Source organism: Lepus europaeus, chromosome 17, assembly GCF_033115175.1.
Source record: "Lepus europaeus isolate LE1 chromosome 17, mLepTim1.pri, whole genome shotgun sequence".
In the NCBI taxonomy this organism is placed as follows: domain Eukaryota; kingdom Metazoa; phylum Chordata; class Mammalia; order Lagomorpha; family Leporidae; genus Lepus; species Lepus europaeus.
In genome coordinates this window covers 21,006,929-21,020,694 of record NC_084843.1, presented here as the reverse complement: position 1 = coordinate 21,020,694, position 13,766 = coordinate 21,006,929, and positions in this window count along the sequence as shown.

The following is a 13,766-nucleotide window of genomic DNA, read 5'->3' as shown; positions in this document are numbered from 1 at the left end:
ATAAGCAACCCATGCAACTTTACAAAATGCTCCTTCTGATTCTAGGCCATTAATCACGCACAGGTAGGTCTCTCCTTGCAGCTATTAATCCTGACACCATTGTCTTAAAAAAAGGGGGGGGGAATAGCAAAGCTGTCCTGGGTGTCCTCCCTGGGGGCTCAGGTGCTTGGCAGTTGACATACAGAGGGAATTTCATTGTGTTGTTTGTCACACTTGTGATTCTGAGGGAACTGGGACTTAAACTTTTAGAAGGACAAGCAATCGGCTCACTGGGGAGAGTGGTGAACACTTTCTATTGCTTTGGGTGAACTCTTGTGATGTTCAAGGAGTCTTTGGTCATTTCTAACATTGACATTCAGGACAGTAAAATCTTGAATCTCTAAGGACAGGTAAGTCCAAGTATTTCTCTACTTCATGCACCTTATCTAGTGTGGGATTGTGGCAGTGGCAAAGGTACTGTTAGTTGGGGCTAAGTTTATAAATGTTATTTTCTATCCACTATTGTCAACTGCTACACCCACAGCTGTTGTGACACCTGCGTAGCAAAATGTTGTGGCGTTGGGGGTCTACGGCTGCAAGGTCGAGGTGGGAACTCCGTGGAGTGGAGCCTCGGGCGGTTCCTGTGCAGCCAACGGTCGTAAAGACCCTCGGCTCACTCACGTAATAAGAAGTGAAAGACCTAATTGCTGCTGGTTAATAAAGCAATGTGTCCCAGCATTGACAATGATTTTATTATGCATGATTTACTTGCTTTATTTGTATTTAGTAGTTATGCCACGTAGTGCGTCAGGACAAGTGCACCATGATTAAAAACAAGGAAATCAAATAGTGCCAATAAACATTTCACAAAAATTAACAAAAAACACTTTAGACTTTGGCCCACCAGTCATTAGGGCTATTTACGAGGAGGCATTAAACACTGACAAGAAACAGCACACCCTAGACAAGATAAAACAAAGGGAGCTGATGTGTGAGTTTTAGGGAGCTGAGGTGTGATTTAGATTCCGGGTTATCAGAAGGTTTAGGCAACATGGGGATGAGAAAGCTACATTCAATCTTACATAGGTGATATATGGGACTTGGGCTAACAAGCACCACCATCTGATAACTCCCCTGTCCCAGGTTTTCATAATAAGAGGTTAACTAGTAACCTGACCTTTACCTTTCCTTAAAAGTAGGACTGCGAATCATCACCACAATGTCTCCCTGTGTCCCTTGTAAAGTTAATCATGTAACCCTATTAACCTTAACAAGTTTTTGTAATCTTGGAATTTCTTTTGTCTTCAGCAATGTAGGCTTCCCTATATAAACTCTGGTTTCCTCTCTAATAAACTGCAGCAGCAGCATACTCATAGTGTGTGTGTCTGTCTGTCATTTCCCCGCCGATTCCTGATTCTCCTGGCCCTTCGCCCCTCGTTCTCCCTCGGTCGGTGTCTCCGCGAGAGCCGGTCCGGGGCAGTCAACCAGTTTAGTGATTATAAGGATGGATGGTGGAGTCAGACATAGCTATGCTTAAACACTGACTATATCATTTACTACCTGAGTGACCATCAATAACTTATTTATGCTATCTAGTCCTCAAAGTAAAAGGGGATATTGACTACTTATCTAACAACTCTACTTAGAGATACATTAAACAAGTGCATGTAAAGTTGTACAGGACTTAAAATTCACTTTTGACACTATACCCCAGAATTCTGGATGAGCAAAGACAACATGTGTGTACATATGTATACATGATAACATGCACACACTACATTTCTCTATATAAGAATATTGGTTTGGAGATTTTTTTTCAACTTCATAGGTATATTTGCTTGAGATATATTAATTAGCTATAAACTTATTTGTTCTGATGCATTATAACCTATTTGTCTTCTCCACTTTGGTAGAAGTCTTGAATTATGCAAAGAAGTACAATGCTTTTTGTTTACATAACAAGAAGGCAGAAGACACAAGAAAAGCCTGGAAATGCCTCCAGAAGTCAGATTATTCAGAACCTTGTAGGTCAAGGTAAGAAGTAACAATTATATTGAAAGTACAATATGAAAATATCTAAGGATTTGAAGAGATATGCTTGTTTGTGGCTTTGTTTTGCTAATAAATTGACCCTACAATAAACATTGTTCTACGTCTTCATGCACACATATAAATATGTATTGCTAGAAGTGGAATTACTAAGACAAACATTTTTCATATATTTAAGATTAATATATAAATTACTTTATGATAGTGTTTTGCTGAGACTATCAAAAGTATGAATCCATATCCAATTTAACCAGCTTATTATTATCAATGATTTTAAGAATTAAATCAATCTTAGGATGAAAAACAATGAAACTGAGTTGCTTATTTTACTGGTATTGGGTTCCATATTCAGCATGTAACATAAAAGCTGCCTGTTGTCTTAAATTATCCTGGCAAGTCTCTGGAGTCACCCACAAGGTACAATACATGCAGCTGGAAGTACGTAACCCCGTACAGTAACACATTTGCTTGGGGAAATGAAAGATACACCAAACCAGATGAAAAGGAAGGGACCAAAAGAAAGTCCTGTGCTGTAACTCAAATAACTTCTCTCATTTCAGGAAAACTCTTAGAACATTGGCATTTTTGCCCTTAAACAGTGGCTGTCTCACCCAGATTCTAGTTATGTCCAAGTGCAAAAAGTGGCCAATATTTTATTTCCACTTGGCCTCCTAAAGCCCAGTACAAACACCTTTAAAAATAAAAACCTGCCATTAGCTTCAAATACATAATAGCCTCTGTCACTAAACTAACAATTCATCAGGTTAAATTCACCCTAATGCTCTTGGTGACGCTGAGTGTCTTCACTCTTGACTAGTGCTAGGATTATAATGAGCTGACCCTGTATTAACTCCGAAAGAAAACTCAAAAATTAAGTAAGCCTCTGCCTGAAGGAGACATTGGCCTATGAAGTCCTTAGTTGACCTGTAGTACAACACTCTGTGGCTCTGCCACAGAGTAAAGTGGTGAAAATGTGCTCACTAGCAAGGATGCACTGCAGAGAGACCAAAGCAAAACTGGAAAGGTGGTTATTCATTGCTATTGCCATCCATCTGGATTTTCCATTTTGCCTGCTCATAGTGATGGATCCAGAACTTCCTAATGTTAGGTATGAATTTGTCTCTAAGCCAAAATTTCAGAAATAGCTTCAAAGCAACAAAGATCTAGAGGATATTAGTGTTAAAAACGGCTTTGTGCAAGTGTTTTGTTTGTTTGTTTGTTTTGATAGGCAGAGTGGACACAGAGAGAGAGACAGAGAGAAAGGTCTTCCTTTGCCGTTGGTTCACCCTCCAATGGCCACCGTGGCCGGTGCACTGCACTGATCCGATGGCAGGAGCCAGGTGCTTCTCCTGGTCTCCCATGGGGTGCAGGACCCAAGGACTTGGGCCATCCTCCACTGCCTTCCCGGGCCATAGCAGAGAGCTGGCCTGGAAGAGGGGCAACCAGGACAGAATCCGGCGCCCCGACCAGGACTAGAATCCAGTGTGCCGGCGCCTCTAGGCGGAGGATTAGCCTATTGAGCCACGGCGCCAGCCTTGTTTTGTTTTTTAAATATTCATGCTGGGATCAGTGATATGGCACAAAAGTTCAACCACTACCTGTGATGCTACCAGCATTCCATTTCAGTGCCATTTCAAGTTCTGGCTGCTCCATTTCTGATCCAGCCCCCTGCTGATATTCCTGAGAAAGCAGTGGAAGTGATTGGTCTCCTGTTACCCATGTGGGAGACTTGGATGGAGTTCCAAGCTCCTGGCTTCAGCCTGGACCAACCCCGGTTGTTCTGGCCATTTGAGGAGTGAACCTGCAAATGGAACAGCCTTCCCTCTCTCCCTGCCCCCCACCCTGCCCATGGCTCCACCTTTCAAACAAATATTTTTTAAAGAGGAAATTACTCCTCTTTCACTTAAACCCACTGATATGCTCTTTGATATGCTTTTGCTTACTTATTTTTTGTGTTTCCTTAAAATGTCCACTTAGTTTTATACAATTTGTTGAGGTGAAAAACCACAAGAAGAACAAGTATCTAAATGCCTGAGGGAACTCCAGATATTGTGTGGGAATCCTCATCTTTTAAGTAGAGACTGATGACACAAACTCTGCCTTCATCAAGTCTGTGACAAAGGCAGACTTACAACCATTTTGGAAGGGAGACAACCGAATCTCAGGAAGTTTAAGGAAATTTGCCAAGATGAGATAGGGAGTAAATGATTCAGTGAGAATTTTTGTTTAAAGGCCACATTCTGTTGTTTTTGTTTCTGTTTTTGTTTTTGTTTTTTTTTGAAGATTAGTTTTGTTTAGAGGTAGAGACAGATAGAGAGGTCTTCCATTCACTGGTTCACTCCCCAAATGGCTACAATGGCCAGGGTTGGGTCAGGCCGAAGTGAGGAGCTTCCTCTGTGTTTTTCGGGTGAGTGTGGGGCCCAAGCACTTGGGCCATCCTCTGTTGCTTTTTGCAGGCCATTATCAGAGAGTTGGATCAGAAGTGGAGCAGCTGGGACTTGAACTGGTGCTCATACAGGATGGCAGAATTGCAAGCGGCCCCTTTCCCTGCTATGCCACAATGCCAGTGCCTTGAATGGGAATTTAAACTCAAGTCAGCTTGCTTTTAAAGTGGAAACTTCTTCAACTCCTACACATTACCCTCAGGTACAACTATAAGAATTGTGTCTCCTATTGTGCAGCTTTACAGATCATAGAAATTCCTGTATAATCTACTGTCTCATAAAGAAAGAGAGCTACATTTCTCTCACAATATAAGGGGGACAAACACACCTCCTGAGGCCATCCAGTGGGTATGAAGATCTATGGGCCACTTGGTCACAGGTAGAATGTCCTTCACATGCAGGCTGCCAGCTGTGGCTGGGAAGCTTGTTTTCAGACCTGCCAACATCTCCCCCATTATAGCTTCTTGTGCTACATGTGTGACCTTGTCATTTTAAATCACATCTTCAAGTTAGTAGCAATCTTCCACATAGAGCTAGTAGAAGAGGGGGCTGAGCCCCTGAGGAGAATTGATCTATCTGCATGAGACCCTTACTATCTCCATGAACCCCCAGCCAATCAGCATACAGTATGTGAACCACCCCCACAATGGATATCCTCATAGGATGACCCAACGAAAAGATAGTAATGCCTTAAAAACCCTGGGTACTTCCTTAAAGCTAGTATCCCATTAAGGCACTGCACCTGGTTTCCTCTTGGACCAGATGCTTTTCTTCGCTTGCCAAAGTTTCTGTTTCTTTGCAATTTGTCTTGGCTTTTTATTTCTATACTGAGTGGAGTAAAAGAACCCAGGAAATTCACTCTGGCAACTGCCTTCCCCTCTGTGACTGGTAACACCACTTAAATATTGTGTGTGTTCCTCTGGGTAAAGCTAAAAATTTGCCATAGGTCTCCAAATTCCATTAAGTTGGCAGGTATTAATGCCATTCTACTAGTTAAAATGATCATTTCAAGTGTGTAATTGATCACATAGATAGGATTAAGTGTTAAAGGGATCACATAAATAAGACAAAGTGTCTTGTAATAACAATAGATAGAATTAAAAAGGAGAGAATGATCCATAATGGGAAGCAGGCCACATAGCAGACTCAGAATGACAAATGCCCTAAGCAGCACTCTGACCTCAGAATCAGCCCTTAAGGCATTCAGATCTGGCTGCAAAGTCCAAGAGCATTTCAGGCATGGAAAGCCAAAACACTGTGGCAAAAAAATGACCTACATGAAGGATCTCTGTGAGTGAGATCCCAGTGGAAAGAAGGGGCCATCAAAGAAGGATGTACTTTTCTCCAAGGGAGGAGAGAACTTCCACTTTGACTATGGCCCTGAATAAATAATGATGGAGTTTGTGAACTCAGAAGGCTTCCATAGCCTTGGCAGCTCATGACAAGAGCCTTGGGTGATCACTGACATCATAAATAAGAGTGTCAATTGTTAAATCAACAACAGGAGTCACTGTGCACTTGCTCCCTATGTAGGACCTCTGTCCTTAATGAGTTGCACTATAAGAATTAATGGTAAAACTTGTCTTCAGGGGCTGGCGCCACGGCTCAATAGGCTAATCCTCTGCCTGCGGTGCCAGCACACCGGGTTCTAGTCCCAGTTGGGGCGCCAGATTCTGTCCCGGTTGCCCCTCTTCCAGGCCAGCTCTCTGCTATGGCCCGGGAGTGCAGTGGAGGATGGCCCAGGTCCTTGGGCCCTGCACCTGCATGGGAGACCAGGAGAAGCACCTGGCTCCTGGCTTTGGATCAGCGTGATGCACCGGCTTCAGCGTGCTGGCCGCGGTGGCCATTGGAGAGTGAACCAACAGCAAAGGAAGACCTTTCTCTCTGTCTCTCTCTCTCACTGTCCACTCTGCCTGTCAAAAAAAAAAAAAAAAACTGTCTTCAAACAGCACTTTATACTTTGTGTGTCTTTATAGGTATAAACTGTTGAACTCTTTACTCAGTATAGAATTGATCATCTGTATATAAAGATAATTAAAAATGAATCTTAATAAAGAATGGGAGAGGGAAAAGGAGGTGGGATGGTTTGGGAGTGGGTGGGCGAGTGAGGGGAAGAACTGCTATATTCCAAAAGTTGTACCTATGAAATTTATATTTCTTAAATAAAAGCTTTCTAAAAAAACCCTATTGTGTGTGTTTTAAAAGCTTTTCACTCAATTTTATAACAGCTCATGAGCAAAATAAGCCTTTTATTTCTTATTTTTACAAATGAGAAAACAGAGGTCAAATGAACTCCTGCTGATCCCAAGCTGAGTTAGTGGAGTGACCAGACTGGAAACCAGACTTCCAACCTACCTCTCAGGTAGAAGCCTCTTCCCACCACATCATGCTACTTGGAGATCTGAATAGAAAGACAACTCTTTATATTCTGACATTAGGTGCTTTTTCATATAGAGAAGTTAGATTGTCTCCTCTTTTCAAGATAGGAGGGTAATAGGAAGTCAAATATTTGCTCATATCCAGGCTTAGGAGCTGCTGATCCATTCTGGATGTAGCCTCACCCCTTTCATGCTCTCAACTCCTCCTGCCCACAGAAACTACAGAAAGAATATTACACTAGGAAATGTCCCCAGATAAAAAGTGATGTCAGCCATTCTGATAGACCTCTACCTGGGGGATGGCTCAGGATGCTTGGCTGCCTCCAGCTGCTCCATAAGGACAAACAGCAGAGGGGGAGGTTCCCACTGTGACCCATTAGAGCACTGATGTGTTTAACCTTCCAATTACCTCTGTACATTGAAAGTCTCAGAGGAACACACACAACCCCCAATACAAAAAAATATATATGCATATGATATTTACATAATTATTCAAATAAATAAACCAACATTTATAAAGAATTTTATTATTATAGCATTATTTACAACAGCCAAGATATGGAATCAGTGAAAATGACCACGGATGGATGGATGGATGGATGAAGGAAATGGGGTAAATATACAGATGGAAAAACTATTCAACCAGAGGAAACAATAAAATCCTGTCATTTGTGGCAGCATGGATGGACCTGAATTCATTATGTTAAGTGAATCAGGCATAGAAAGACTGATACCATATGATCTCTCTCTTAAGTAGAATTTAAAGAAATTGATTTCACAGAAGTAGAGTAGAATGGTGGTTACCACAGCCTGGGCAGGGAGAGATTGGTGAATGTGTACAAAGTTATAGTTAGATAAGAGGAATAAGTTCTGGTCTTCTAGAGTATGGAGGGTGACTGTGGTTAATATATCATATTTACTATTTCAATATGGGTAGAGAGAGGCTCTTAAATGTTCTCATAACAAAGATATTGTAAATGTATGAAGTGATGGAAATGCTGAATATCCTGATTTGATTGTTACATAATGAAAATGGGCTACTTCTATCTCTTGCTTAGTAAATTAGTCACTCTCAATTCTGCAGCCATCACTTTTCCTTTTTTCAAAGACTATTTGAAAGAGGGAGGGAGGAGGGGCTGGCGCTGTGGCACATTGGGTTAACGCAGTGGCCTGAAGCGCCGGCATCCCATATGGGCACTGTTTCGAGGCCCGGCAGCTCCACTTCCAATCCAGCTCTCTGCTGTGGCCTGGGAAAGCAGTAGAAGATGGCCCAAGTCCTTGGGCCACTGCACCCACGTGGGAGACTGAGAAGAAGCTCCTGGCTCCTGGCTTCGGATGGGCTCAGCTCCGCCCCGTTGTGGCCAATTGGAGAGTGAACCATTGGACGGAAGACCTCTCTCTCTCTCTCTCTCTCTCTCTCTCTCTCTCTCTGCCTTTCCTCTCTCTGTGTAATTCTGACTTTCAAATAAATAAATAAATCTTTTTAAAAAAGAACAAAAAATGGACCAGAGTTGCTGGAGGAGAGAAGAGAGCATGGAGTGAGCTTCTCAGGGAGGAAACTGGCTTGCCAGCATACAGTCTTACAAGCTCAGACTTGCAGTCCAGGGGCCACCTGTGTCACTGTTGTAGTGTTCTACGTTCTGATCCGTCCCTTCTCCGGTCCTGATTACTGTACTCAATAGTTTTAGATGGCATGGACATGAATAAATGCACCTTTATAAAAAAAAGAGGGAGGGAAGGAGGGAAGCAGGGAGAAGGAGAGGGAGACAGAGAGAGAGAGAGAGAGTGAGAGAGAGAGAGAGAGAGGGAGGGAGAGAGAGATCTTCCATCTTCTGGTTTACTACCCAATGACTGCAATAGCTGAGCCAATCTGACTCTGAAGCCAGGAGGCAGGAACTCCATCAGGTTCTCCCATGTGGGTGGCAGGGACAAAAATACTTTACGCATCATTGGCTACCTTCTCAGTATTAGCAGGAAGCTGTATTGAAAGTGCAGTGGCCAATACTCAAACTGTCCCTCTGATATGAGAGGAAGGTGCCCCAAGAAGCGACTTTATCTGCTGTCATACAATGCCCATCCCATCACATTTCCTTTTGTCTGCAACAGCTTTATGTAAAATATTCATTTGATATTATGTAAAATATTCATCTGATCTCAAAACACTCTAACACCCAGTTTGCAAACAATAGAAGGACAAGCCACACAACTTTTGCAGAGTTGCTATGCTCAAAGAGATATATTTTCATCTATAAAATTAGGGGTCTTGACTACATTATCTGCAGAAGGAAGGAAAAGTAGAAAGGAGGAAAGAAGATTTTTTTTTAACACAGAAGTGGAATGATCATAATAGGAGAATTGGAGTGGAATTTAGGGGACATAAAATCTATTGTATTCAGTTTTTGCAATGTAGAAACATTATGTCAATAGCACTTAATTGGTATGGGTTATAGACTCCATTGAGAGTCAGATAAAAACTACAAACTCATACAAGAGACGTGTATGCATACAATTTCACTGAAACCCACCATAACCTTAGGTTAAGAACCTTGTAAATGCTATACAGCTCAAGATTCAATGCAATTAGTATTAGAATACATATTTAGTACTTAATTTAGAAAACATGTTCTAGGTCATATAATTACTTTCAGTATTATTTAACTGATTGATGTTTATTAAGCTAGTATATTTAACCTGAATACTTGCTGAATATATTTATATAGAAGCTATAGGTAAAAAATATCAGAAGAAAATGTGCAAATATCTAAGTCAAATTGAAGAAATAAAGTTGTGGTACAATGCATTTCACATTAAACCAATTTACTTCCATGATATTAACAGAACTTTATTATATATATATATAAATATAATATATATATACACATATGATGTTAACAGTTTTATATATATATATATTTCACCAAGTAACAATTTATCACATGAAGTACTCTCTATACTAAGGAATAGATTATTCAAGTGAAAATTTTTGTCTTTAGATATTTGAAATTGAAAGATTGTAAGGTTAGGTTTTATTTTAATTAAGTGAAAACCTGAGAAAGTGGTCCTTCTCTGCTTGGGTGATAAATGATTGTACACCTAAAATCTTATTATAATTTCACTGAATCATGAAACATAGATAATATAATTAATCATAAAACATAGCAAATATGCTGAAGAGAAATAATTAAAAAATGAACTCAGCAGTATTTTGAAACCTGATAAAGAGGTGTTTAAAATGTTTCTTTAAACTTTCTTGTTTCAGTGGCTTCATATCCTTTTTTAAAACAAGTTTTATTATAGTCCATAGTAAGAATATATAATTTACTACAGTAGGCAAACTTAAGTCAGAAACTGCAGGAAGTAGCAGGAGGACAAAAACATGGAAATATATTATAAGAAGCATCAGCAATCTCTTCAAACAGATACATTAGTGCTTTGCTTAATGTGTTCAGTAAGAAAGGCCAGAAGAAGCTGAGTCCAGACAGTACCAGTGCAGGAGGTTTTCCAATGCACAAAATAGGCTCAGTCTTTGTGTAATTGCTTATACTGCAAAATTCAGCTCTGACAATCCACATACACCTTAGGTTTCCCCCAAGTAATCGCTCCATGTAATCTTTGAGAGAGTATTTTCTGAAGATAATTATCTACGTAAGGATATAAGTGACACAGAGTTCAAGTCCAATCCAGACCATTCAAATTTTGAAAGACCCATGCCAATTCCAACCAGGGGTGTAAACGCATTCCTCTTCCTAGCATCTCTGGCTGGTCTTAGAAAATCACAGATCCAGAACTGGAAAAGATTATGTGCTATTTTTACCTGAACACACTCTATTTTAAATCAGAAATATAAAAGGGGCCAGCACTGTGGCACAGCTGGTAAAGCTGCCGCCTACAGTGCCAGCATCCCATATTGGTGCTGGATTGAGTCCTGGCTGCTCCATTTCAGATCCAGTTCCCTGCTAATGCCCCTGGAAAGCAGTAGGAGATGGCCCAAGTTCTTGGACCCCTGCATCCATGTGGGAGACCTGGAGGGTTTGGTAGGTAGAAAGTGATCACTCTAATTCTAATATTTCACCGAGGCATAAGCCCAATTCTGAAAATTTTATTTACTCAAAATTATTGAGTGCTTGCAATGGACAAGGTGCTGTGGTATATACCATGTATTTAAATAGGAGGAATAGATGGTCAATAGCATTAAAGCTTTTAAAATATAGTGAGGTGAAAGGAGGAAAAATTATCAGAATCCTAAAAGAGACATACTCTAAAAATTCCATGCACTCCTGAGAATTGACCCCTCTCCCATAATCATGAAGCTTTATAAATAAAATTTCACATCTCTAAGAATGTGTTCTCTCTCAGAATGCAAATTTGGTCCATAAAATGGTAATGAATTGCAGAGTTTCCTACCAGTCAGTTAGACATGCCCTAATGTGTAGGAATGCTAATGGCAAGAAAGAGCAAAAAGCCAAGATGATATTCTCATTCCAGATTAAGGATTCAGAATGTGATAAAATGTTGAACTGTCCCAGCCTTCTAAATATATCCTGATATCTTATACACATTGAGGCCAATTATTTACTCATTTGCCAAGAGGAAGTCAGCAAAATTCTTGGATGACCCCAGGAAAATGAAATCTGTATCAAATGTCACAAGCCTGAATTACATTTGATTCTTTCAAGCACAAAGTCCTACAGTCTGGCATACAGTTCAGGTCCTAAGGCTATTCTAAATGCCAATGTCACTGAAGCCAAATTACATACTCAGCCTCTTTGAATATGGACTAATGGAGATTGTACTTGAACCTACAACTCATGAACTGAATGAGTTGCCGCAACTGAGTTTCTAAATATAAATACAAAACCTCTCTGTGCATATAGCTGAAGCATCTCTCAGCTTCTTAACTCGATGTGTGTTCTGCCACTCATAGGGTCAGTGGCCAGAATTACTGCATAGTAGAGAACTGGAAGTGATCTTTTTCAGAGCACAATTTGTCAGGTTTACTTGGACGTTTGTATAGGACAAGAGACTATCATGGATCGTGCATATAGTCCCCTCCATTGTATGCCTGGGACCCGTTACAGTTTCTGACATATGACTGGTACTCAACAATGAACCCCCAGGACAGACAGTAACACTCCATAGAAGAGGTGTTTCTTTTGCAGAAGAAGTCTTTTTTTTTTTTTTTTTTTTTGACAGGTAGAGTGGACTGTGAGAGAGAGACACAGAGAGAAAGGTCTTCCTTTTACCGTTGGTTCACCCTCCAATGGCTGCTGCGGCCGGCGCACCGCGCTGATCCGAAGCCAGGAGCCGGGTGCTTCCTCCTGGTCTCTCATGCAGGTGCAGGGCCCAAGCACTTGGGCCATCCTCCACTGCACTCCTGGGCCACAGCAGAGAGCTAGACTGGAAGAGGAGCAACCGGGACAGAATCCGGCACCCCAACTGGGACTAGAACCTGGTGTGCCAGCGCTGCAGGTGGAGGATTAGCCTATTGAGCCTGCCACAGTGCCAGCCAGAAAAAGTCTTTTGAAGACAGCTGTACATGCTAATGATTGCCCCCTTTTCACGGACTTGGTGACCAACCTCATACAAAGTGCTATTCAATACTACCATTTTACAAATCTCTTATCGCAGAGGCAAAGCTGGGTATCTTTCAACAAACAATACTGCTCTAGGGTGGAAAATCAGAACACTCAGGAATCTCTGGAAGATTATTGAGCCAATCAATGTTGGAAAACACCATAGGAATGCATGACAAGCGTAGCACTCCAAAGTAAGTAAAGTTTCATCACAGAGCAGTTAAGACAGGAAAACTTTTTGAAGAAGAAGAAAGGAATACCAATGACTAAGGCTGCTAATTCATTTATGCAAAATAAATTTTCATTATACTGAAAATAAAAAGTTATGCTAATATTTAAAAATAAAGAATTCAAGGAAATTTCTTTTTGAGTGTGCAGTTCAACATAATGACATGCAATCACATTAAGAAAGCATAAACATATCTTCAAACACTTTCACTTTATCTCTAAGTTTGTCTCCTTATTTGTAAAATGTGGATAATAATTGTGCCCACTTTCTAGGGCTGTTCTAATACTCAATGTATAAGTTGCATGGAACTCTTAATGTATTGTTTTTCTAAGATGACTTTTTTCAGTTATTAAGGAGAGAGAAGTAAAAAGTTGATAATCTGTGAGCTTAGAAATAATGAATTAAATCAAATTAAGGAAGTGCATTTCCTATAAGGTATCACAGTTCAGAACCAATAATATGATAAGGTGCATTATAAATCTCCAAGATGTGGATGTGGTACACTACATTTCTGAAATAACCCCATCTATGCCTCCCACAAACTATGTTCTTCTAAAGCATCAGGAAAAGTTTGCATGTACCACTTTGGGAATCATTGACTTAAATCAACTTTTTTATCTAAAAGTAAGGCAACTGAGAGGGTATGGAGTAGAGATAGGCAACTGAAGGAAGCCCATTCTCAGGGCTGATGTTTCAGCTTCAAGACTCCAAGGGTGAGTGTAATTGAGGGCCTCCATAAACTGAATGCTTTAGCCACTTCACTCACCTCATCCTAGGCCTAATCCTAGAGTTAGGATACTGAACAGCAGAGTGCTTTCCCATCAAACAGGGAAAGGAGTGGCAGCTGCACTTGATACAGCCACCCTGATTTACATGCTAATAATCTCTTCCCATAATATTATCTTTGAGTATAAATGAAAAATTCTTGAGCAACGTCAAACATCTGGCATATCAAGCTATATACTCCCCTACTGGAGAGTCTTAAGAGTTTTTCTTCCAGCTCCAACTCCAGGTTAACTGTGGATTCAAGTCTGATGTTTTATTAAGACAATACTAAATATTGACCTGTATGATTCATGATATGATAAAAAACAACACAAAACTGAAAGTTAGC